General features: G+C 44.3%; 2 long non-coding RNA genes across 3 annotated transcripts; one reads left to right on the top strand and one right to left on the bottom strand.

The window, feature by feature from the left end:
* Nucleotides 1-1,157: 1,157 nt before the first annotated feature.
* On the bottom strand, nucleotides 1,158-4,804 carry LOC127323599 (uncharacterized). Of its 2 annotated transcripts, none has more exons than XR_011744276.1 (6): nucleotides 4,408-4,804; nucleotides 4,218-4,336; nucleotides 3,459-3,578; nucleotides 2,750-3,151; nucleotides 2,228-2,332; nucleotides 1,158-1,602 (listed from the first exon to the last, which is right to left on the bottom strand). It is a non-coding gene; the product is annotated as an uncharacterized lncRNA (long non-coding RNA). The 2 variants fall into 2 exon arrangements; XR_011744277.1 differs by having other exon boundaries at nucleotides 4,468-4,804.
* A 16,101-nt stretch (nucleotides 4,805-20,905) lies between these two features.
* LOC127291745 (uncharacterized) lies at nucleotides 20,906-22,508 on the top strand. Its single transcript, XR_007844704.2, has 2 exons — nucleotides 20,906-21,178; nucleotides 21,607-22,508. It is a non-coding gene; the product is annotated as an uncharacterized lncRNA (long non-coding RNA).
* Nucleotides 22,509-23,369: the final 861 nt, after the last annotated feature.

The following is a 23,369-nucleotide window of genomic DNA, read 5'->3' as shown; positions in this document are numbered from 1 at the left end:
TCCACACTACTACGAGTCCTTGTAAAGAAGAATTTGAAGTCATGGGAAGATTGCATCCCGCATGCGGAGTTCGCCTACAACCGCGCCAAGCACTCTACAACAATGAGAAGTCCTTTCATGGTCGTATATGGGTTTGAACCACCCACGGCGATCGACCTACTTCCTCTTCCACTACATGAGCAAGTAAACATGACCATCGACAAGCGAGCCCAATACATGAAGAAGCTACATGAAGATACAAGGGCAACAATCGAGGAACAAGTCCTTCGTCAAGCCACTAGACTCAACATGAAGAAGAAGGCAAGGATCTTCAAGGAAGGAGACTTAGTGTGGTTACACCTTCGCAAATACCGCTTCCCTCAAGAACGAAACTCCAAGCTAAAGCCTCGAGGCGATGGTCCCTTCAAGGTCCTCAAGCGCATCAACGACTACGCCTACGTCTCATGCCTCCCTTTTCCTTTGAGACTCGGAACAGTTAAGTGGAGCATGCAAAGGACACACCTCGGGCTAAACAATCCTGCTTCCCAAGCTTTGTCTTCTCTCTTAATCACTACATGCACGGCCGAAGGTAACTAAAATAAGGTGTGCATAACGAGGAGGCAACTCCTCCTCTCTTTGCTTAAGAAATACTATTGCCACGCCTTCTTTCCAAAGTACTAAATTTAACTTGACGCCAGCGAAAAACAGATCGAATATAATAGACCTAACAAGTTGTAATTTTCCTTTATATATACAGGTGCTAGCAGCTGCTAGGAAGTTGTATGACATGATTTGCATATATACTCCACCAAACAGTTCGCATCTTCGTTCCTACTAAAATCAGCGTTTCTGTATCCTCGACCAAGTAATATAAATAATTTACACATATGATGTGCCATGAGTTGTCGTCTGTAATATTTTGCCGGTTTCCCTAAATTAACCACACGATGTGCCGTTTTTGGGTCCAATTTTCTAGATCAATTTCTCAAAAAAAGTATACATAATTTATATGGTGGCACCACACCACTTTACAAAAATGATTATCATCTTCGCTTCTCTACATTTACAAACAAGGAAAAATCATCTATCAATTGGCTAGACACAGGCCGAGTATGCATACATACTGCTTGATTTTTATCTCAAAGATGATCAAATGAGCTGATTCAAATGCAAATTTTCAAATACTGCTTTTATTTACACAAGTTACACAAATAGTATATTCTGATGGTCCTACTCAAACATGTAAATCAAATACATCAGCAAGAAAGAAAAGAATGTCACGAAGACCCATCAGCTCCTAACAACAGTATCAGCAGAGCTCCCATCTCATCACTACTTTTACAGAGATAATCAAGTTTGGTTACATGACACAAGGCTGCACCCAAGCTTCACAGCTTAACTACTTTTCCAGTGACAACAAGAGGATCTGCATGCACAATGGCCAGCAAGAGGCTGAGGTATTCGCTGTTGCAGCATCGAGTATTCGAGTGCCACTGTGTCCTCAACCTGCTGCTGCTCCTCCCTTTGTTGGAACCAAGGGTCACTGGGTACTAAAGCTGCTGCTGCTCCTCCCGTGCCAACTTGCCATCTATCATCTCCGCCATCGCAGCATATACACAAGCCCTGCCGAGAGGTCACATAAATCATTAGTAATGATGTTGTAACGAGCAAAAGAAAAGAAGCTACTCGTCAATGAAACAACTTCTTTGGCATATATAGAAAGCTACATTTAGACCTAACACAATCTGTTCAATCATTCCCACAAGTAAATACAAACAGATCAACTTTGGATTCTATCGATTCTTTTTCTTTCGGATTCATCAAAAGAAAGGATTGCCAATTTATGGAAAAGCTTCACCGATTTCATTAACCAATAAGGGAAAACATCAATTGCACGGACGATTAAACCCACTATGTTTTCTCGAATCACAACACACTCATTCACATGCAAAACTAGATATGAGACTTGATAAGACACTGGACAACTTTCCTCGAAGAAGATGGATTAGGCTGACCATATCAAAATATGTGAAGAAGTAAGCATGATAACATAATGAAGCTAGTTCATAGATAGAGAGGTCCTGCGTGTAGCAAAGTTAAACAGAGCAGCGCACCAAATGCTCCACTTGTCAAACCAAATGCGCAAATAGCTGTCTAGGACCTCAATATAAATTGCACAGCAAAACAATGAGAAAAAAAGACCAGTTCCAAGGACGTCAATGCATGTCTAGGTCAAGAAACTAAGTACCTGTGCTGCAACTAGCACAAACCTGGAGCAAGATTTGCGTAGATGCTCCAGGCCAGGCAAGCTCAAGCAGGCTTGCTGTCCTCCCTCCATCAGCTGTAGAAGCATCTACACACACAACAAGGATGGATACTGAAGATGAGTGCAACGCAAATCCTAATTCATTAACATGGCAATGAGTGCATGGAGATTATACAAGCAGCAAGAAAATTTCTAATTTACAAGGCAATACTAGGATGATCCTTTTTTTAAACCATCATTATATAGTGATTTCTCTGTACCACACTATCTGCATATATAATCCTTGGTAATAAATTTCAAACAAAAAAGGAAGGACATCACATGCACGTATGTATGTGTTACCCTCCCTCAGATTGTATCATCTCTGAATTGGCACATATACACAACATGACAAGAACTAACTCACTATCTAGTTAACAACCAAAACATTCATGCATGCCAGCAACACCCAAGGATCGATAGCTCGGCAATGAAAAGAAAACAGAGGAGCAGCAGGTAAGGTACCTTGTTTCGTTGGATTAACCAATCTGCTTCTTGTCAACCTTCATCTTGTCCAACAAGATCTCGTCCACCACCCACGCACAAGGTCACTTGCCACCCCTGGTGCTAGAGAAGGAGCTGTCGTCACAAAGGCGGGGGCCCCTGGCGTGGTGGCCAGCAGTAGCAGGTCGGGATGTGGCCAGCGGCAAGTTGGAGTTGCAGGTAGGGAAAGACAACAACTTTTGCTCCACATTGACGCCCGCAGCAGCCTGGTAGACGACCACCAACTCTTTCTCTGCGGCTCTCCACCGCCATTCCAGTGGCGCCGAGGTCAACCACCACTGCTGACCCCACCATCACGCTGGCCACTAGGACCACGCCTGGAACTCCACGAGGAGCACAACATGGTTCCCATCATGGACTAACCTGTTCATTCATTCATTCCCACAAGTAAATACAAAAAGATCAGATTCCCACAAGTAAATACAAACATATCAACTTTGGATTCTATCAATTCTTTTTCTTTCGGATTCATAATAGAGATGAATAGAGAAGCATCAGATTCACCATGCATCATCTTCATGCCTCGATAAAATTCTACTCATGCAACAACATACAGTTGGTCCAATGATAAAGAGAGCTAGGAACCGAGGGTCATCGGCTTGAGCATAAGTACAGCCAATCACAGAGAACACTGGAGCCAGAAAACAGAAGGGGTAAACTAGTAGCTCACCGGAGAGCATGTAGCAGAGGTTGAGCGTCACCGTCGCCACGCCGAGAAGATAGTCGAAGCAGGGCCTGGGAGGCCTCGGTTAGCCCAAGAGCATCAGCACTGCATAGCTGGTCGGAGGGCCTGAAAGCATACAAGTTTCAGCACTGACTATGTATAGCAAACGAATTTTAAAAGGTCGTGCTCATTCACTCTGACAGCATTACAAAGAAAGGAGTATGTAGAACCCAACAACAACACATGATTCTATAGATTGGTACCGACGATAATATAATACATATTTTGTCAAATTCAAATAAATTCATCTAAGAAAAACAAAAAATCCAACAGCTCTATATTTCAATCCACTTCACCAACTATCTTGCTGCTATGTCAAACCAAAAAATCCATCAGCTCTATATTAAACATGGCAAAAGAAATAAATTCATATATTCACATTATTACTACATGAGAACCGAAAGAAAGAGTTGGCATACAGTACACCACAAATATTGGATTAGACTCCATTTTATAATTGATAAACACAATTATCAATTTCCAAGCATGTTGCCCAACCATTTCATAGATGGTCGTTCACAATAGCTAACAACGAATGAAGTTGACATGCAGGAAGGAAAATTACACATGTACTTATATAGAAATCTAGCTGGGGACAATTTCACATTCGCTCTGATGAAACTATTAATTTCACATATGAACTGTCACCGTTATGTATCTAGAAAGCACCCCTACAGATGAATTCGAGGATTATTCAGTACATACCAATCAGTTGAGAGACTCTCCACAAAAAATTAGGAACAATAGAGAGGAGTATCACTACAAGTTCGAAAGTGACAATGTCGATTGGCTTTATCAGGTTGGCAAGATCCCAAACTGCTAAACTGCCATAAAAGAACAAATCGATCAGCGTAGGACTCAAGAGCAAGAAACTTTGTAGTAAGCATATTAATACCTAGTTTCAAGCATGTCCATCTAGAGCTAGTCACAAGGTATGGTGATATAATAATTTTACCATCCAGTCTGCTTTTTGTTGATTGCGCCGCGCTGGCTCTCTTCCTGAACTCAAACATGAGAAGGGGCATATTCAGTTTTGTAAATTAAGCATCCAACCAAAATACTTGTTAACCATTTGTATCTATTACAAGAACGAACATGGGGGATCTATTAAACTGAAGGCTGGTCCTAACAAGGTACTACCATACTATAGAACTTCTCAGAAGAAGTGAAAAAGAAAACGTAGTACAAATTCTCAAGAGTAGTATTTAGCATACATTTGCCTTTTTTGAAACAAAGCAGCAAAATTTCTGTGATGCTTTGGAATGTTTCTGGCAATAATTTGCCAGTGTTTCAAAACTTGCCAAGTGTTCTTTCGCAATTTCAGAACATTCCTTTTTCACTATTTGTTTGTTTGGCAAGATACGTTCAATATTTTGCATCAACATCGTATAATTGGTACGTACATATATGTCTACCTCAACATAAGCAATTCACATTAACACTGAATTTTGCTTGCGACATGGTTTTAAAGGCGCCAAGGCGTCCCAAGGAGATGGGCGGGGGGGGGGGCCTCAACGCCTAGGCGCTCAAGGCGCATTGCAAGGCGACGCCTTTGAGGCTGCCTTGTTGGAAGCAAAGCATCAGCTAGGTAGGATGAGCAGAGGCAAAGCAGGCAAGAAGAAGTGCATCACATACACACACCAGACACCACCAAGGCACCAAGAGAAGCTGTCATGGAAGCTGTACATTGTTTTCCCTCTGGGAGAGGGATGCACCAGTGGGAGGAGTCGCCGTAAGCTTGGCCGGAGCCGGGAGGCCGGCAGATGAAGGAGCGAAGCAGATATCCGGCCAGAGTTGGGGAGGTCGCGTGAGAGGAGCTGCCCTCTCTCTCTCTTCCCTCTCTTTCCCCTATAGATGGCCCTCAATTTCCCTCCCAGCCCGCCATTTCGTTTTCCCCTCCCGCCAGCCCAAAGTTTCCCGCGCACAGAACAGAGGCGTCCAGATTCTTCCAAGGCGGCGATTTCGCGCCTAGGCGACGCCTTTGGACGCCTCAGAGACGCCTTGGGCAGAAAACAAAGGCGACGCCGACGCCTTGCCCTCCTGGAACGCTCGGACGCTTAAGCATCGCTTAGGCGACGCCTACGCGACGCCTTTAAAACCATGTTGCAGTACAATCAAATATAGCATGGAATAACCAATTGATCTAGTAGTGGTAAAAATACGATGAAAACATGCATGCCAATATGTATGTACTACTTGAACCGAAACAGAGATCGACGAGTCCTAAACAAAGAAACAAGATGGGCTACAACGACCACCGTCGTTGTCAAGACCAAATCCTAGCAACAACTCCCCTTATGAGATTGATAGCAAAGTTACAACAAGCAAATGCACACATTTCATGAAACACCATTTAATAATTAGCACAAAGCACACATAAGGGTGTGGCACGAAGCTCACAACCCAAGGAACCATGCAGAACACTACTTGATAGCATGGCAGCAACCGATTACAAAGATGACCAAAGAGAAAAGTTCAACCTTTGGTTGTCGATGTCAACAAGCTGCGGACAGGCATCGAGGCCGCCGCGCTAGGCCTTGAGGCAGAGCAGCGGCCGTTCATCGATGATGGGCTCCGCGGCCTTGAACAGTCCCTTTCCCGACCAGGGTCGTACTCTAATATCGGGGATGATCGCCCCATGCCTCGCCGTTATTATTTTGCCTTGAAAATAATAATTGTCACGTTGATAAGTCACTTAAATAGAATGAAAAATACTTTATGTCGGTTTTCCATGAACTATAATGAACTAGCAACCGAGTAATGTGCTAGGGCAATTCAATCATTCATTGAGTAAAGATGTAAGAGTAAATAGCACCAGATTATACCTACCAACTACCATCAGCAATTCAATCATTATTGATAACTATTAATAAACATAAGGGCATATTAGCAAATACCACAGAAAAATCACAGAAGTTGTCCACCTGCATTTCTCAATTAACAAACAAAGCTAATGCTATAGCTAATATTCTCAGAGTCGAGATTTCTCACAATAATGTGTGTGTACGATTATTCATGTTTTTCTATGACAAACTATACTCCCACCGAAAAAATCAATCAACGCGGATTCATGAATCTAGACAGATTTGATGCAACATTTTTGCCTAAATCTACGCCACTTAATTTGAATCAGAGGGAGTACTAACATTAAAAACTATACCAACATGTAATTATTGGTTAATTAGATATATGGCACCGCAATTATTGCACATTCGAGGAATTTTGTGTAGAGTTACACACTCTTTATGGGATTTTTCATCATCGGGATAATGGATAGTAAATTCTTCATGTGGAAATATATGGCTGAAGGTATATGAGTACAATATACGCTTGCACATATGAATTATTATGAGAGTTATACATTTGATACAAAAGAAACTAAAATAGCCACCAATATTTATACTCATGTAATAACTATCTAGTACATGCATGATTCGTCCGTATTACAACTACAACAAGATATCACATCTTGTAAAAGATTTGAAAACAAGTGTCAAGCGCTACAATATTACATATCCTTCATCATTAAATCAAACTACTCGTACAAGGGGTTGACAACCTAGCGTCCACCAAGTTCCTACCTTTACCTACTTAATCACATAGATTCCAATCGGCCAAAAACTAATGATCCTTGTCAATTTTGCGAATCTTGTCTGCTGAAAAAATCACTCTCCAGCGACATGGCAACATGGCAGGAACAAATAGGGGTTAATTCTGACGAAATAGAAGAACACTATAACCTTACGTCCAAATTAAAATCCCGTGATAGAAACACATATAACAGCTTCTCAAAAGCGTAAATTGTCTCCCTTCCAAAATAAAACGGCATCCCGCTTCCGACGGCTCCCAATGATATCTCGCGTTAGTTTACTTGTGCAAAACAGAACACACATGATTGGACTATGTGCTAAGCACGACGTAAATTCATGTCAACAAAAAAGAGATGCATATTTGTAGCCAATGTTTAATGGAATTCTTGTTCACACCACACAATCCAATACCTATCGAGCTTCGCATATATATCAATCACAAATTTTCACAAAACAGTGGCATAGCATCTTTAGCTTTCTTTTCACTGAAAACAGAGCTCCAGCTATTATAGTAGTTTCATCAAGAGCTTCCTTTTTCATATTCCCTTCTACATATTTAAACATCTTCGTATTGACCAGGTAGATTCTAGTATCTAAGGGTTGCAGATTTCCCATGGCGATATCTACCCGTGATTATACTTTCCCCCACTATCTAAGAGCAAGCAAAGGTAGCAACACAAATAACTATACTAGTTGCAAGCATGTCCATCTACACTAGTCACAAGGTATGGTGAGATGACGGTTTACCTTCCAGATTTCTTTCTGACGATTGCACCGAAATGGGCTCTTAACATTAAGTGTATTCCGGAACTCAAAGCTGGAAAATTAAGGGCATATTTAGTTCTTTGCAAATTCAACATCGAACCAAAACACCTGTGAAACCATTGGCATCTATTACAAGAACGATTGTGGGAGGTGTACCAAACTCAATACTTTGTCCTGGCAAGGGACTTACCGTACTAGTACTACTCACAAGGAGTGAAAACAAACCACACCGATTTTTTTTGAAACGAAAAGCTTTGCCTTATCCATTAGTTAAGAAGATGTCCGGTTAATTTGCGAAAAACCGGGCGAAAACCATACAACAAAGTCATCACATGGCGATTCCTACTCTCACACAGAGGCAAGTCCACTCAAGACCCGAGAAACAACCAAGCCAAACAAGAAACCCCACTAAGCAGAAACTAGACTACCTTCAACCAAAGCCAAAGCGAAGACAACTGCGACACGAGGAGCACACACCATACCCAAACCAAGAGGACAGGGCGAGAAACAAAGTTCATCCATCAAGCATCCTCAAGCACCTTTCCTATGGCGCCACTTTTCTTGCCTTTGCACTTGAGTGGCTTCTCTTTCCTGGTGCCACCACGAGGGCAATCATCCACCTTTTTACTTTTGCGCTTGATTGTCGTTCATGTTAGGATGCAAGTGATCGCCCTTCCGTATCCAGGAATAGCAGCCTCCAAGCTACTGAGCACGTCGCAAAGTTCTTTTGCAAAGAGAGCATCTGGATTAAGAGCCGACGGTGGTGGGTGGGGCGCTAAAATCACATCTGAGGACCCGAGTGAGCACAAGGTCGGCGCTGAATCCACCTCCATATGCTCCATTGGAGAGGCAAAGTCGAACTCCCAAGAATATTCGAAGATCGGGCATGATCTGCAGCAGCACCGGAGTGACAACCGCGGCAATGGCGTCGCCCTCAGCGGTAGACGATGCAGAGGGCAAGGTGGACGACAACGACGACGATGGACTGTCCCCAAAACGAGGAGAGAAGCATCCATAGAGCTCCACTCCCCTATCCTTTGCGGAGTCAACACCAACCTCACTAGGAGGACACAATGTATGGGTGGTCTCCAACATAGCCGGCAAAGGGGAGATCTTGCTCAAAGTAGCCTCCTGCCCGCTCCAGAAAGCTCGCAATCCGCCCCAAGCAACCTTGCAATCGCTCAACTCCGAGCAACCAGAGTGGACTGCAACACCACATTAGACAGTGGAACAGAGCCAGCAGGAGTAGAAACGACCGATGCCCAAGACCCACAACGAAATTCTTTGGAGGGAGGAGCCGATCTCATCGAACCCACACATGAAGCTGAAGCGTGATGATGATCGGCGACATGGTTGGACACTGGTGGCGCGGCAAGGTATGCCAACGAGCTAAGAGGACACCAGGGGTTGCGGCATTCACACTTACGGTGGCCGTTCTCCAAACAGCGGGAGCACCGAAAGGGATCTTTGCAAACAACGGCACGATGCCCATGAGCGAGGCATCTGCAACATCGACCAGAGAGCCAAGCCGGGATGGGGCGAGGGGGCGGAGCCGAGGCTGGTGAGTTCGGACGATGTAGACTGCACCGGGGCAACACATCTTGCCAACCACCGCCGCCTTCGCATCGCGCCCCATGGATCGAGCGGCCAGGGACGAGCTTTGGGTAGCCACTGGCCCCATCGGGGCCAACTCATGCTCATCCATGTCATCGTGCTTGCCGGCGAGGGAGGTCCATACCCCAGTCGCCATACCCCCGCTGGAGCGGGATCATGGTGTTTTATTGCAAAATACTACAAGTTTCGCTTCTCTAGTCACAAAAATGTACGACAATTTCCACCGGCAAGTTTTGCTTTTCCCTAGTCGTAAAAGGAGCCACAGATTCAAGGAGCATGAAACTAGTTGTGCAAATAGCTAGCTAGAGGGAACCAAACAGGAAAAATAAGACAAAATAACAAAGTAAGCTACATCCAATATATGTAAACTAGCTACATCTGGAATGGACCAACACTCGTCCAAAATACACTAGAACCCACCAAGCCTAGCTAATGAGTGGCTATCAGACACTCAGGTGAAAAAATAGTGAATAAAAGCCAAATAAAAATAACAACTTTTGTTTGGTTGTTCCGAAACATGACATGTATCTGCAACCTCTATCATCTACATGTGTGTCACATACAGCCTTGGGCATGTGCGAGTAATTACCTGTGTGTCATCGTCGCCGTCTTGGTTGGTGTGGACGAGGCAGACCTTGCTACCCCCGGTGTTGTGGCAAGAGTTGTCGTCGTAAAGGAGAAGGCCCGTAGCGTGTCGGGGACGTGGCCCGTGGCGGGTTGGAGTTGCGGGTCGGGAAAGACAACGGTTTTTGCTCCGCATTGACACTGTAGCAGCTCGACAAAGGCGATCATAGGCTCTTCCACCGCGGCTCCCCACCGTCATTCATGTGATGCCAGGGTCACTGCCGTTGCCGAGACCCACCATCACGCCGCCTTCCTCATCCCCGCCCGCCACCAGGACCACACCCGGAGCTCCACGAGTCCCCATCATGGACCGATCTCCTCCCCGGTGAAAGACGTGACAACAAAATTCGGTCAAGACACAAGCATCTAGATAAAAGGAACAGGTATGATAATTAACTCTCAATAGCAAGACAACAATAAATACCACCCTATATTAACAACCAAGTGCCAAAGGAATGTAAAAAAAAAAATAGTTCAAGATTTATAGAAAGTTGCAAGCTTCTAATGTTATTTGATTTATAACACAGTGATGGTGCAAAAGAGGACTCAAAAATCAGGAATTTAATAATCGGTGTGTAATATACTAGCATGTAGCTAAAAAATTGAGAAAGACACCAGAGAATTAAACCAGCCACCTAAGATCCGATGCTTTGGAAAGGGAAAGCCACTATACTGGACAACGATAGATCAACATGCTCTAGGCCAAAACAACAATGGCAACGATCGACCATACGGTCCAGGGTTCACAATAACTTATGCAGAACGTGGAGAATATGCGACTCCCGGGTTGTTTAAACTATATGAAGCAAAATGTGAACTTTTTCCTAATGCGGCTCAAGGATGACCACCATTTTAGTAATCTTACCAAATAGGAGCACACGGTGATTTTCAGCTTTCCGAATCCTCGCCATCAAGCATGTCATCTCAGAACAAGAAGTCACTCAAGTATGTGAAAAAAAGAGAAAAAGCAAAATCAAAGGTTGCATAATTATCGGGTATAAGTTTCGGAAAAACCACGCAATTAGTTAAGCAACTCATAAAGCTAACAATATCCACACCGATTTAAATCATAAGTAGAAAAAGATGATGAAGTTGTGCAATTGCAGTACAAGGAAAAGAGGTGGACTTACTATAAGCATTTTCACAGGATCAACATTACTCATAGGCGTAGATGACCCAAATAGCATGTATGGTTACCGGTTAGCCGCAATATCGGCCCGAGGATCCATCTGTCATCCGTGTATGCATGGCACACATAAATGCATAGTGATCAATAACCAAAGCAAATCACAAAATGATCGAAGAAACATTTATCGCATCACAATGGAGAAGTTACTCACGGTGTGCCCATCTCGGATCCGAGGCACCGGATTGCCGCTCCTCCGTGTACATGGGAGTGTCGGCATTCTCGGACACCAACTCGGCAGCGTGATCATATCATGGAGCAACAAGCATAAATCGGCGACAGGAGACCGTGGCCATCTTAGCGACATCACCGCCGGGGACGGAATGGCCAAGTCACGCCAAAATGAACCGCCGATGAGTGGGAGCAGATGATGCGAGCCGCGGCACATAGACGATCGGTGAGGAATGTTGGTGGGCCCGATAATATACAAGTGAGTAGTGAGATGAGTTGGTCGATCCAAAGCATGAAGTAAAAGATACATGAGGTCTAAAAAGATCATACAACTTTAAGATCAAAGAACACTTGTATTTTCGGTTAGAAGATATAAGGCTTATCATAATACTTTTATATGTATCACCCATGGAGTTTTTGCGAACTAGAATAGCAAGTAACATAAGGTAAAATTATGAGGACTTGAAACTCCAGTCACTCATATTGGAGTGTTACGATGCAATATACATTAGCAAGTAGTTAAGAAAACAATGAATAGTTTATTAAGGTAATAAAACATACATGGTACATAAGAAATGCTACAAAGATCGCAAACATTCCACAAATTTATAGATGGCACCAGATCCGTTATATGTAACATAGTTATCATTTGTCACAGCAAATACATACACAAGAGTTAAAGTACATGTCAAATCCACCAAAACAACGGGTGTGTTACAGACAAATTCTAATCCTACAACGACGACAGGACAAGAGAAAAATCCGGCGAGAATTTAGTAGAACTTGTACTTCCGAGCTTGAGAAGGGTATATGCTACAACAATTATGTTGCGACATAAGTACATACACGTTGTGATTTGGAAATGCAATACAAAATGGAATTTTGGGCCCCACACCTAGGCATCCATCGGTGTATGCATGGCACACGTAAATGCATAGTGATCAATCACCAACAAATAGCAAAATGTTTGAAGCAACATTTAATGCAAAGCACAATGGAGAAGTTACTCACGTTGTGCCCATCTCGCACTGAGGCACTAGATTGCTTGCTCCTCCGTGTCCATGGGCATGTTGGTATTGTCGGACACCGACTCAAAGAACGTAATCATATCATGGATCGGATGCTTACGACGGGCCACAAGAGGCCATGGCCGGCTTAGCAAGAAGAAAGACTCCCAGAGCCTGAACGGTCGGGTCACGTCGAAATGAACTCACATCGAAATGAACCGTCAAGATTGAAGCGAACCTTAGCACATAAAGTAAAATATACATGAGATATAAAAAAAGATAATACGACTTTAGGATCAAAGAACACTAGTATTTTCTCGCTAGAAGATACAAGGCTTATCATAATAGTGTGATGAGAATCGGTCCACGGAGTTTTTGCGAACTATAATTGCAAGGAACATAAGGTAGATTTATGAGGACCTGAAACTTGAGTCACTCGCATAAGAGTGGTTTTATACAACATACCTCGGCAAGTATTTAAGAAAACAATGAATAGTTCATTAAGGTAATAAAACATACATGGTACATAAGAAATGCTACAAGACAACAAAACACTCCGCCAAATTAAATATGGAACCAGATCCGTTATATGCCATAGGATTATCATTTGCCAACAACAAATACATACACAAGAGTTAAAGCATGTATTAGTATAACTAATATTATTGTTAGCTTTGGGCACTAGGATTAGGGATCTGGTCGAAATGACCAACTATATTAGTTACTTCAACATATGCTTGTGTTGAGTAAAATGAGCATCTTCAATGGAAGTATTATACGATCAATAATATAGCATCTTTGATGCAAGTAATATACCATCAATGATATATCATATGCCCTTGTACGTCAAATGATGCATGCATGCACAACAAACACACCTCACACTATCGATAACTTTTGATAAAGAGAAGAGCATATCAGGAAATACCACAGACAAAATCACCTGAAGTTGTTAAACATCTTCTATTCTCGAATAAGAACTAAGGTAGCAAGCCTAAAATGTCCTCTACTTACAAATTGGGGGAGTAATTACCTGCATTAGTATTTCTTCCAATTTGTGTGCGATCTGTTTATCGTCAAGAAGTAATGAAACTATATCCTCTTGTCGATCAGATGATCATCCTGGACTTGTTTCCCGTTCATTACCAACTCTTGTACTAATTTTTTCTGCTTTGCCCTTTGCAATACTTCTCACCTTGATAGTGTCATCGCATATAAATATATACACAGCTACCTACAATTCCATGTTTCAAATAATATAAAAGAAACAGAGTTGCGGCAAAAAAAATATCAAGTGTGGGTGCAATTTGGAAATTCAGATAAAAGACTTGTGTGCTAAGAGATGGTGAAAATCGGACGGTTAATGATATGTGATGAACGACTTTGCTATAAAACAAAAAATTAAACTAGTTATTATACGAGCTCTAGCGGTGAAAGTAAACACAAGAAAATATTACGGACAATACAAGTTAATATTTGGCAAGAAACCATGAAAAAATCTAGTCTCCAGTTTTACCCGGTAAGCCAACATGGCCGTGGAATTATATCTAGTATAAAAACAGGATTGTGACCCGATTACGAGTTTTTAACTTCTACCGAGTTGCCGATCAACCAAAAAAATCCTAGACATCAATGACAAGATACGAATAGAAGCATGACCAATATAATTAGAAACAGAGTCATCCCTACACCAATTGTCAATTATTCCGTAACGCTTCTTACTATAGGAGCCCAATGAGAACGCTTCTTACTGAAAGAATCCCTGCAAGAAATGGAAACGCTTCTTACTACAAGAGTCCATGCAAGAAATGAAGACGCTCCCGTAACCTACCGATGTGTCCTAATGATGAATCAACCACACCATAGTGATAGCAAATCATCTTCTCTCGCAAACATTCAAATTCGTTTACAAACAAGTAGTATTCACTTGTCATAGTGCTGAACAGTCAGGGACTAAATAAAGACAATTTATCTGAACCTGATTCCTATTTGCATGACACAAGTATACACAAAAAAGTAAACAATTGAAAACCTCTGACCATGATAAGAAAATGCAGTGTGGGTGTGCTACTAGGCTTCGATGCACAAGCATGAAACTGAAATCAAAAGAAAGTTATCTGGAAACACAATTAAAACTCACTATTTGTCGACTTGAAATTATAATTAAAGCACACAACTCTCAACTTGAAATTAACAACTCTATGTTTCAGAAAAATGATAATTGGCAGTAGCACTAACAATTTCAAATGTAGCTAGCTATTAGAGACACATGAGTACTAGACTTTATCCATGAACAACAAGGCTAAACATATATGCACATCGAAATAGAGAGAGGAATATATTGCAGGCCTGCTGCTGACAAGCATAGCAAAACCAATCAAAGTCCTCCGCCTTGTACACTAGTGAGACAACAAGGGGAAGAACAACACAAATTACAGCTATTGTTTTTGGTTATGTCCAAGTAAACAGAGTAAAAAAAAAAAATGGAGCACGCCCATGTCTAGAAAATATGCAAGTACGGAGCAGCCTACGCACAACAAGAGTTTTTGATTCAGCAAATGGATTTTCATCTACTCCATGCGTGCATGCCCAATGTACTGCCGATGCAGACGTTGAATCCAACAGCAAAAAGGAGACATTTTGTTGGGGGAAATAGATGCAGGAGGGACGATGGAGGCTCACCGGGCAGCAGATGGCTGACGAGGTGACCGGCAGCAGCATGCCGGAGAGGTGGCCGGTGGCAGGAGCTCGGGGACGTCGCCTCTGGAAGCAGCTTGGGGTGGTGGTCGCAGGTAGCAGAAGCTCCACGCAAGTGACCGCAATCTCTTCCTCCGAGCCTCCCCGCCGCCAATTAATCCAGCGCCACGACGAGCTCCTCCCGCCGGCCGTGGAATCGGTTAGAAGGAGGGGCTGGTGTAGGGGCGGAGCTAGGTCGCCGAACGCGCCGCCTAGGTCTTCACCGCCCGCACCAAGACCATGCGCTGGATCGAGAGGAATCGCTAGATTGGGTGGGTGTGTGGTGTGTTTGGGGAAACGAGGAGTGGCGTTGGGGATCGAGGAGAGAGGTGGGTGCGTTGGGAAAGTGCAAGGCGTGAATGCGTCTTGTGTTTTCGGTGCTAATTTTGGTCTTCCAAATTTCTTCTCTCTCAGTTGTGAGTTGTGATCCGTATGGCTCAAACAAACTCTATAAAACCAGCGCGGGCAATGATAGAGCAAGTCGTTGACAATGCATGCACACAAGTAGTTTAGTTGCAACGTCAATTGCTATTCTTGCATGTAGCTGGAAAAACTCGCTTGACCCCCACGTGCCTCCGCTCTGCGGCGACTCGAGCGGCGGCGAAAACCCTAGCCTACGCCTTCCCCCCTCTCCCCGTCCTCCTCTCCCGGCCTCTCGCCGCCGCGCGTGGGAGCCCGCCCGTGCGTCCCTATCAAGGACCATGGCGGAAAAATCTCGCTGCTCCCGCTAGTCGGGTAGAGCTCTAGTACCGTAGGATCAAGCCTCTGAAGGTGAGGGCGGCGTCGCCGGCGGCACCGGCGATGTGGGTCGTCCTCCTCGAGCGCGCGGGTGGATTGGGGCGCAGGCTGCTGGTCACGGCATGGACGATCTCATCGACCTTCTACCTAGATCTAAAGACAATGGTTCTCCACTGTCTTGTTCCTGCCCCAATGCAACTCCATCCTAGCGTTCTCACCGGTGCTAAAGCCTTAGGGTGGCGGGGATGGGGGTTTGATCAGGGGAAACCCTTGGCTGGTGGTGGCGGTCATGGCGACAATGACGAGGTGCCCCGCTCCCCTTCTTGGAGGCGACATTGAGGTTTATCTCCCTTCCCTTCCCCTCCTCCACGGTGAAAACCCAAAATCCTTCCGATTGGGCGGCGGCGTGCTGGCGTCGTTTCCTCCTTGAAGGCGTCGCTATGGGACGAGGTGGTGGTGGTGGTGGAGCAGTGCGGTGGTCAAGAGGATACTGGTGGCGGTAATTCTGTTGAGGCGACGTGGCACCGTCTTTGGTCGGTGTCCTTTGCCTATCGTGCCCTAGTGTGGTTTGTGTCCGCCGGTGGTGAAACACCCTCGATCATGGGAAAGATGGGATGGGGATCTCCTCTTCAACGGCATGGTCGTGCTAGCTAGCATGAGGCAGAGGCATGGCCTTGCCTTTCATGGTGGTTGTTGGGTTGCCATTCTTCCCGACGTGTCCTCTTTCAGCGATGTCAGTCTAATGCTTGCGTCTTGACGAGTGGTCAGTCTGGCGGTCGATGATGATGTCTGTGGGTTTCGCTTGATGGGGTGTTCGTGTTGGTTCTTGCCCTAGGAAATATGTCTTCTGAATCTTCCGTGCTCTTTGAGGAGCTACTCTGCCTCGCAAAGGTGTGGTGTCCTTCGGTCACGACAATAAGGTAGGGGCCTTCGTCGAAGGTGGAGGCGGATGACTCTACATCCATGGTGAACCAGGTGCTAACGAAGGCTAGATCACTCTTGGAAGGTGTACCTTCTCGACATGTCTTCTACAATGCTCTGATCGTTCGGATGGACGAGAGCCTCGACCTTCAAGTTGTGTTTCTTGTAACCTTCTTTCTTGATGTGTGTTGCCATTAAGTTGATATTTTCAACACTCCGTATCCGCTGATTCGGTGTTATTAATTTAATGCATAGCTAAGGCCTCATGTTTAAATACTTGCATGTAGCTGGTCCTGAATCTCTTTGCAGTACGACCCAACTAGATGCGATCTATGCACACATGCAACATTGTTCAATTGCACATACTGCAAAACTCGATGAGACACCATGCAACATCGTCAATATCGGTGTTGAGTGCACCCACCTTTCCTCGACATAATTTGCATCTCACAAGATCGTCGTCGTAAAACCAAATCTGAACGTCATTAGACGCGACAACTTCTCACCGATTTATGGCCGCGGCAAAACACCTCTCGGGCTAGACGGCCACGATAATGCATGTATCGAACTAGTTATCTCTTCTCGTCGTTCTCGACATCACCACCCGTGGGGATGCCTTGATTTCGGCCAAGGGGTCCATCACTTCAAAGTTGACAAACACATCGTATGTTGGGGCCTTTGTTTTTTTCCTATATTTGTTTCTTCTCAAGGTGCAATCTCTTGCCTCTTATATACACAATGACTCACGTTTGGAGATAAGTCAAACTTACATATACACACACTCGCATAGCCAACCACAATGACTCACGTTTGGAGATGATAAGTCAAACTTACATATACACACACTCGCATAGCCAACCACAATGACTCACGTTTGGAGATGATAAGTCAAACTTACTTACCCAACACACGTACATGTAAGTTAACCAAACATACGGCTCCAACTAGCTACGAAACTAACTGAACTAGCTAGTAGCTAGTCTACTGGGACCAAGGTTTTAAATAGCGCGCTATTTCATTTAGCGAGGACCTTCTCCAAACGCTATGCACGTTATAGCGCGCTATAACGCGCTATATATAAAATAGCGTTTTGCAAAAAGATATGCAAATGTTAAGGATTCCGGCAACTAAAAACTTGTCTAGCAGACAAATTGCATAACCAGATTGTTCAAAGTAGATTCCCAGGACCAAATTAAAGACAACATTTTTTACACATACTACCATTATGATTTAGAGCCAAGAAGGCAACTGAAAGCACTCATTCAGAATATGAAGAACTACATATCAATAGTTTAATACATCTACGCATCTACAAATCAGGATGAGGAGGAGGTTCTAGTCAGCTCTAACCTGGTGGGTGATTTTTCTAAGGCGTCTTCGACATCCGAGCCGAAGGAAGTAGCCGACAGAACTCTGTGGGAGGAAGCAACGGACGCCGACATCACGCTGGAAGAGGCAGCCACCACCGTCGCTTCCGTGCGGAACTGCTAAACTGGGATTTAGGCTAGGTTTTGTTGTACGTATCCTGGCTTTAGGTTAGCTTTGTTGGGGAAATTGGACTTTTGGGCGGATGGGTTGGCATGCAGTTTTGGACCTTTGTTTTTTGCAGCTAAACGTTTTAGCGCCGCTACGTGTTATGTGTTTTAGCACGATTTAGCGTGTTATTTCGTGTTTAGCACTGTAGCGACTATTTTCTGTCAAATATACCGTGGAGGGTCCAAATTCGCTATTGCGCGCTAAAACCGGCGAAATTACGCGCTATTTAAAACCTTGACTGGGACACCATCTCAATGTTTCACGTCTACTTTTTACTCTATACCAATTATATTTTCCTCTTCTTTGGGTCGTTTCTAAATAGTAACTATTTTGGAAGAAATAATTGAAATCACAAAACCATGTGTTAAACATTTTCTTTTGGTCCAGTTGTGCATTTTGCTTATAATTAAAAGAAACCCTCACAAATGAACTGATCGATGCAAAGGGGTAGTATCATACTGTAGTAATATATAGCTACATTACTTGCTAGTCAAAGTGTAGAATACGATCCATGCATATATATGACAATATGAGCAGCTGATATGGACGTGGGTGATGCATGCCCACATCGAATACTAGCTATAGGCGTGTGCGTCTTCACCTCTTCATGCTTAGCTAGTGAGACTACTCATAGTGGGAGTAATATAGCTAGTAATATTACACAACTTAAGATGTTTTGGTGATATGGCATGCCAATAAATGAAGAGATCGAGAGGGCTCAGTCTTCCGGAGGTGCTCATAGGGGTAGGGTGTGTGTGTGCGCGTTTATAGGGGTGGGTGTATGCGCGTGTATGTGAGAGTCTGCGTTTGTACTGTGTTTCTAAAAAAGAGTGTGAGGTGGTAACTAGCTATATTATCATAACATCACACACTCCAATGCAAGATGAGTCTACAACATAATAATGACACAATGAATAACACCAGATATAAGTTTCTATCCACTATGAAGATAACTTAGACTAGCCTGAGTTGTACTAGCCAGCAGGGGCGGCGCTACGGGTGGGCCATACTGGGCCGTGGCCCACCCTTTTCTCGCCACTTTCTCTTATATTTTGTTATAAATTTAGCCCACTAGCAAGAAATAGCACACAAATGGCCCAATCTCTACCGACCGGCCCACCCTTCCTTTTCTCGTCATGCTCCGCCACCGCTAGCCAGGGTACACGGTTTCAACCACATTTTGACCGAATCTCGATGATCTAGGAAAATATAACTATCTCAAAAATTTAGAACTACCTTCTATGTAAAATTTAAACATAGTTAACACTCATTTAAATTTGATAAAAGATTGGACTGAATAGTTCTAAAATACTTTTCAAGAAACGTTGATTTCGAAGGGTCGCAATATTTTTCTAGCGAGCCGTGCGCCGCGCCGCCCTCGTCGTGTTATCAGTCTTGTTCTCATCGTGTTATTCACTAACGCGGACAACACTGAACATTAGCGGCTTGCTGCTATCCGATAGAATACATCTAACCAACTCAAGAGTGCCACTATCTCGACAATGCCTATGACCAAGCTCGATTCAAAAATTATTTGCTTAAGCCCATCGCACTCGGTAAGACGAGTACAATTCTTGGCACCAACCTCCTCCTATGTATCTCATGTAACTTATAGAAAAGTTCTGTTCCACCAATTCATCGTGTTTACCATGCTCTAATTAAGTGGCCCGCGCCTTATGGCGCTGTCATGGTACTACCTCAACTGAGCGCCTTCTACCCGATCCATTGTTTGACCATTATTCACGGTGGCAAGACACAAAGGCACCCTCAATCATCCCGATTCCTTGACTTTTTCAGGAGAAATAAACTGAGGTCTGTGTAGTTCCCGATGCTACAAGGGAGAGAGAAATATTTGCTATGTGTCTTTCTTTTTTGTGGGACATATACTACATTATTAATTTCTCTCTACCAAATGAAAATATTTCCTACATGACTTTTTAGGGACATATACTAATGTTATTTCCCTCTACCAAATGAAATTATATATTACTCCCTCCCTTTCAATGAATACGGATTATAAATTTAATGAAAAGTCAACATTCTCTAAGTTTGGCCAAATTTCTAGATAAAGATATGAACATTGATGATACGAAATCAATATTCGTAGATTCACTGTAAAATATCATAATCTATTTATTTCATGCTGTAGATGTTTATGTTTTTTCTTCATCGCATTTGGTCAAACTATAGTAAGTTTTGACTAGGATTTATAAGACTTGTTCATTTGAATGGAGGTAGAAGAAGAATGGGAGATACTATATACGTACAGCTAATCCAAGCCAAACAAGTGGATTTTCCCGCGCTGTGCAACGCGAAATAAATATTTCGCGCGCTGGATTTTGTCTAACAATTTCCTTTTAGAATTGGGCCGTGCGGTTTTGACCAGCATGCCCAAGGCCCGTTTTGCGGTGAGCCGCTCTATTGATCCCTACCGAAACCCCCGGCCCTAATCCCCATTCTCCTCCCAGCCACCGACCGAAACTCCGAACGCCGTCGGCCCTCTTCCCTCCCCTATCGCATCAGATCGACCGCCGGCGCCTCACAGATCATGGCGGCGCGGCCGGCTTGCTCGCCATGCGCGGTTCGCGCAGCTTGGCCGAGGGAGGTACGGTGCGGTGCCGCACTCCGACGATGGCGCGCAGGCCCGCCGATTCCGGCAGCCGTCGCTCACCGGCCTCCTCTGCCGCGCGCTGATGTCCCCGAAGGCGGCAATCTTGGCAGGAGCCAGTTGTGGCTCCGCATCCGAAGCCCCCCCAAAGGATATTTTTCCTAGCAAAGGTCGAAACTTTCACTTCGTTCCTCTGTTAATTTGGACGCCCGCCCGCCCAACACTTGCTGAGCAGCGGCGGCTTGCGCATGGCCTGTTTTAGCAAATGCGATGCTGTTCCGATTTGTAGAAAATGATTATTTGCAATCAGCTGCACACCCGTGTGCTGCAATACTCACGCGTTGTACTAGTATCGTGCAAGAATCCATCGCTTTAATTGGACAAGTCACCTACAGTAGATGATGGGTTTTCTTATTCTTAGTTGATTCCAGCGGATTCAGCTCATGTAGCAGCACTATACATGCTTTAATTCCTCCTACGTGAGTTCTTCTTACTTGTAGTTGGCCACAGATTGAGATGTATATTCATTTTTCTTCAGTTCAATTAAACAAGCTTATTTATTCTAAACCGATGAACTTAACCATAATTCTGCATGCAGACTGTGATCTAATTTGACACGAAGGTGTCAAGCTGGGTCGACGTTAGATGGATTCAAGGCTGCTCGGCAGCCTGCGCAGCCACCACAACTTGCTGGTGATGGTCAATCGCTACACCCTCCAGCTGTTCTGGATTGACAGCTTTGTGTAGGTTTGCTCTGGCCTCTTCTTCATGCTCTGCTGTTTTATTGCAACCGTGGTATTCAGTTCTAGCAATGATACAAACATGAAGATGGTCAGGTCTTGTTCTGTTCTGGGAATTAGTTTGCTGGTTACGAAAGGAATGGTCCAGTTCAGTTGGACACTAATTGCACTGGCCTTTTTCGCAAGCGATTCCCACCTGCGTGTATTCATCTGGAAATAATTTGAGTAATGTGGACATGATTGTATTTGAAATAACCCTTTATACCCCTTTCTCGTACTAGTTGAGATGTAAAGATGTACTAATCTATATGTTTGAGGAAAATACTAGCTTGCTGTTGTTATGCAAGGAATGTTGTGTATATATGCTGAATTCCAAGAAGCGTGACAGGTTGTATTTGTTGAGTGTCTAGGCAAGTGAAAACTCGGCTGCTGCTGCTGTTCTTGTTTGTGACAGGTGCTGGTGCAGCAGCCATACCAAGGACGACGACGACGACGACGCATACGGCATCTGTGGGAGACAGGCTGATCACCATCAGCAAGTAACGTGAGATGCAAGAACATGAGTGAGTAGCCAGCTTGCAGGGTGCAGTACCGATTCAGCTGCAATCTTTTAGTTTGCATGCTGCGCCTTGGTCTGGTACTAGGGTGTCGATATCTGGATCCCGGGCTGTAGCTGCGAAGAAGTATATGTAATACGGGCATGAATTGTTTTGTTGTATACGCATATCATGAAGGAATGGATTGCCGAGGTTTTGTTGTTTATGTTTTTGGTATGCGGTCCATCTTGTAAATGTCCTCCAAAAGAAAAATACTAGTACCGGAGTTCTGCTGGAACCGAGCAGATGTAAATTTAAGTACTGGGCAGTGTGGCGTTGAGATAAAACAGTGGCCGCTGCGTGGTTAAATTAAGGAAAGCAGACACAGCCACACAGGTGCGCGTGAGAAGACGCGAATGAAAGATTGAGTTGCCAGCGGACGCGCGTGGTGGAGCCAGGCTGTAATTTCTTTTCTTTTTTTCCTTTCTTTTCTTTTGGAGCGAGTAACCCGCATCGCTACATCTCCTGCCTCCTCCCGGTATGCCTCCTGCGAGTGACCGACGCCACGCCTGAGGCCGGCCGTGACCGTCGACGGCGAGGCGCCCCGCGAAGTGTGAGTACAGCGCGACAGCCCTGAGTAGTCCCTCCTTGAGCGCATCGTTGGACGGTGCCGGCGCAGGGTACACGCGCACGGCCGAGACAAACTTGTCCGAGGCGGCGCGGTCGAAGACGGTCAGGGGGACCTTCTCCCCGGCGAGAGGGTGCGCGGCGGAGTAGACCGGCTTCAGCATCATGCGGCTCGTAATCTCCATCAATTGTAGCTAGCCTCTACCTATGCTTACGCTGACCGGGATTTGTTCAGGTCAGAGTATGTACTGTATCTTGTTCAGGTCAGAGTACGTACCTTGAGGAAAACCCCACGTTATCTTGTAGATATTAAATTATAAAACTCTACTCATCTGTCTGTTAATATAAGACACTTTAAATATTTGAAAGTAGACTACATATAAATTAAAATGAGTGAACCGAACGTATTAAAATTGACTAGATACAAAGTAAGGTGACGAATCATGGCGTAGTGCAGG

This window comes from Lolium perenne, chromosome 4, assembly GCF_019359855.2.
Source record: "Lolium perenne isolate Kyuss_39 chromosome 4, Kyuss_2.0, whole genome shotgun sequence".
NCBI lineage: Eukaryota > Viridiplantae > Streptophyta > Magnoliopsida > Poales > Poaceae > Lolium > Lolium perenne.
This window is presented reverse-complemented; position numbering and strand designations above follow the sequence as displayed.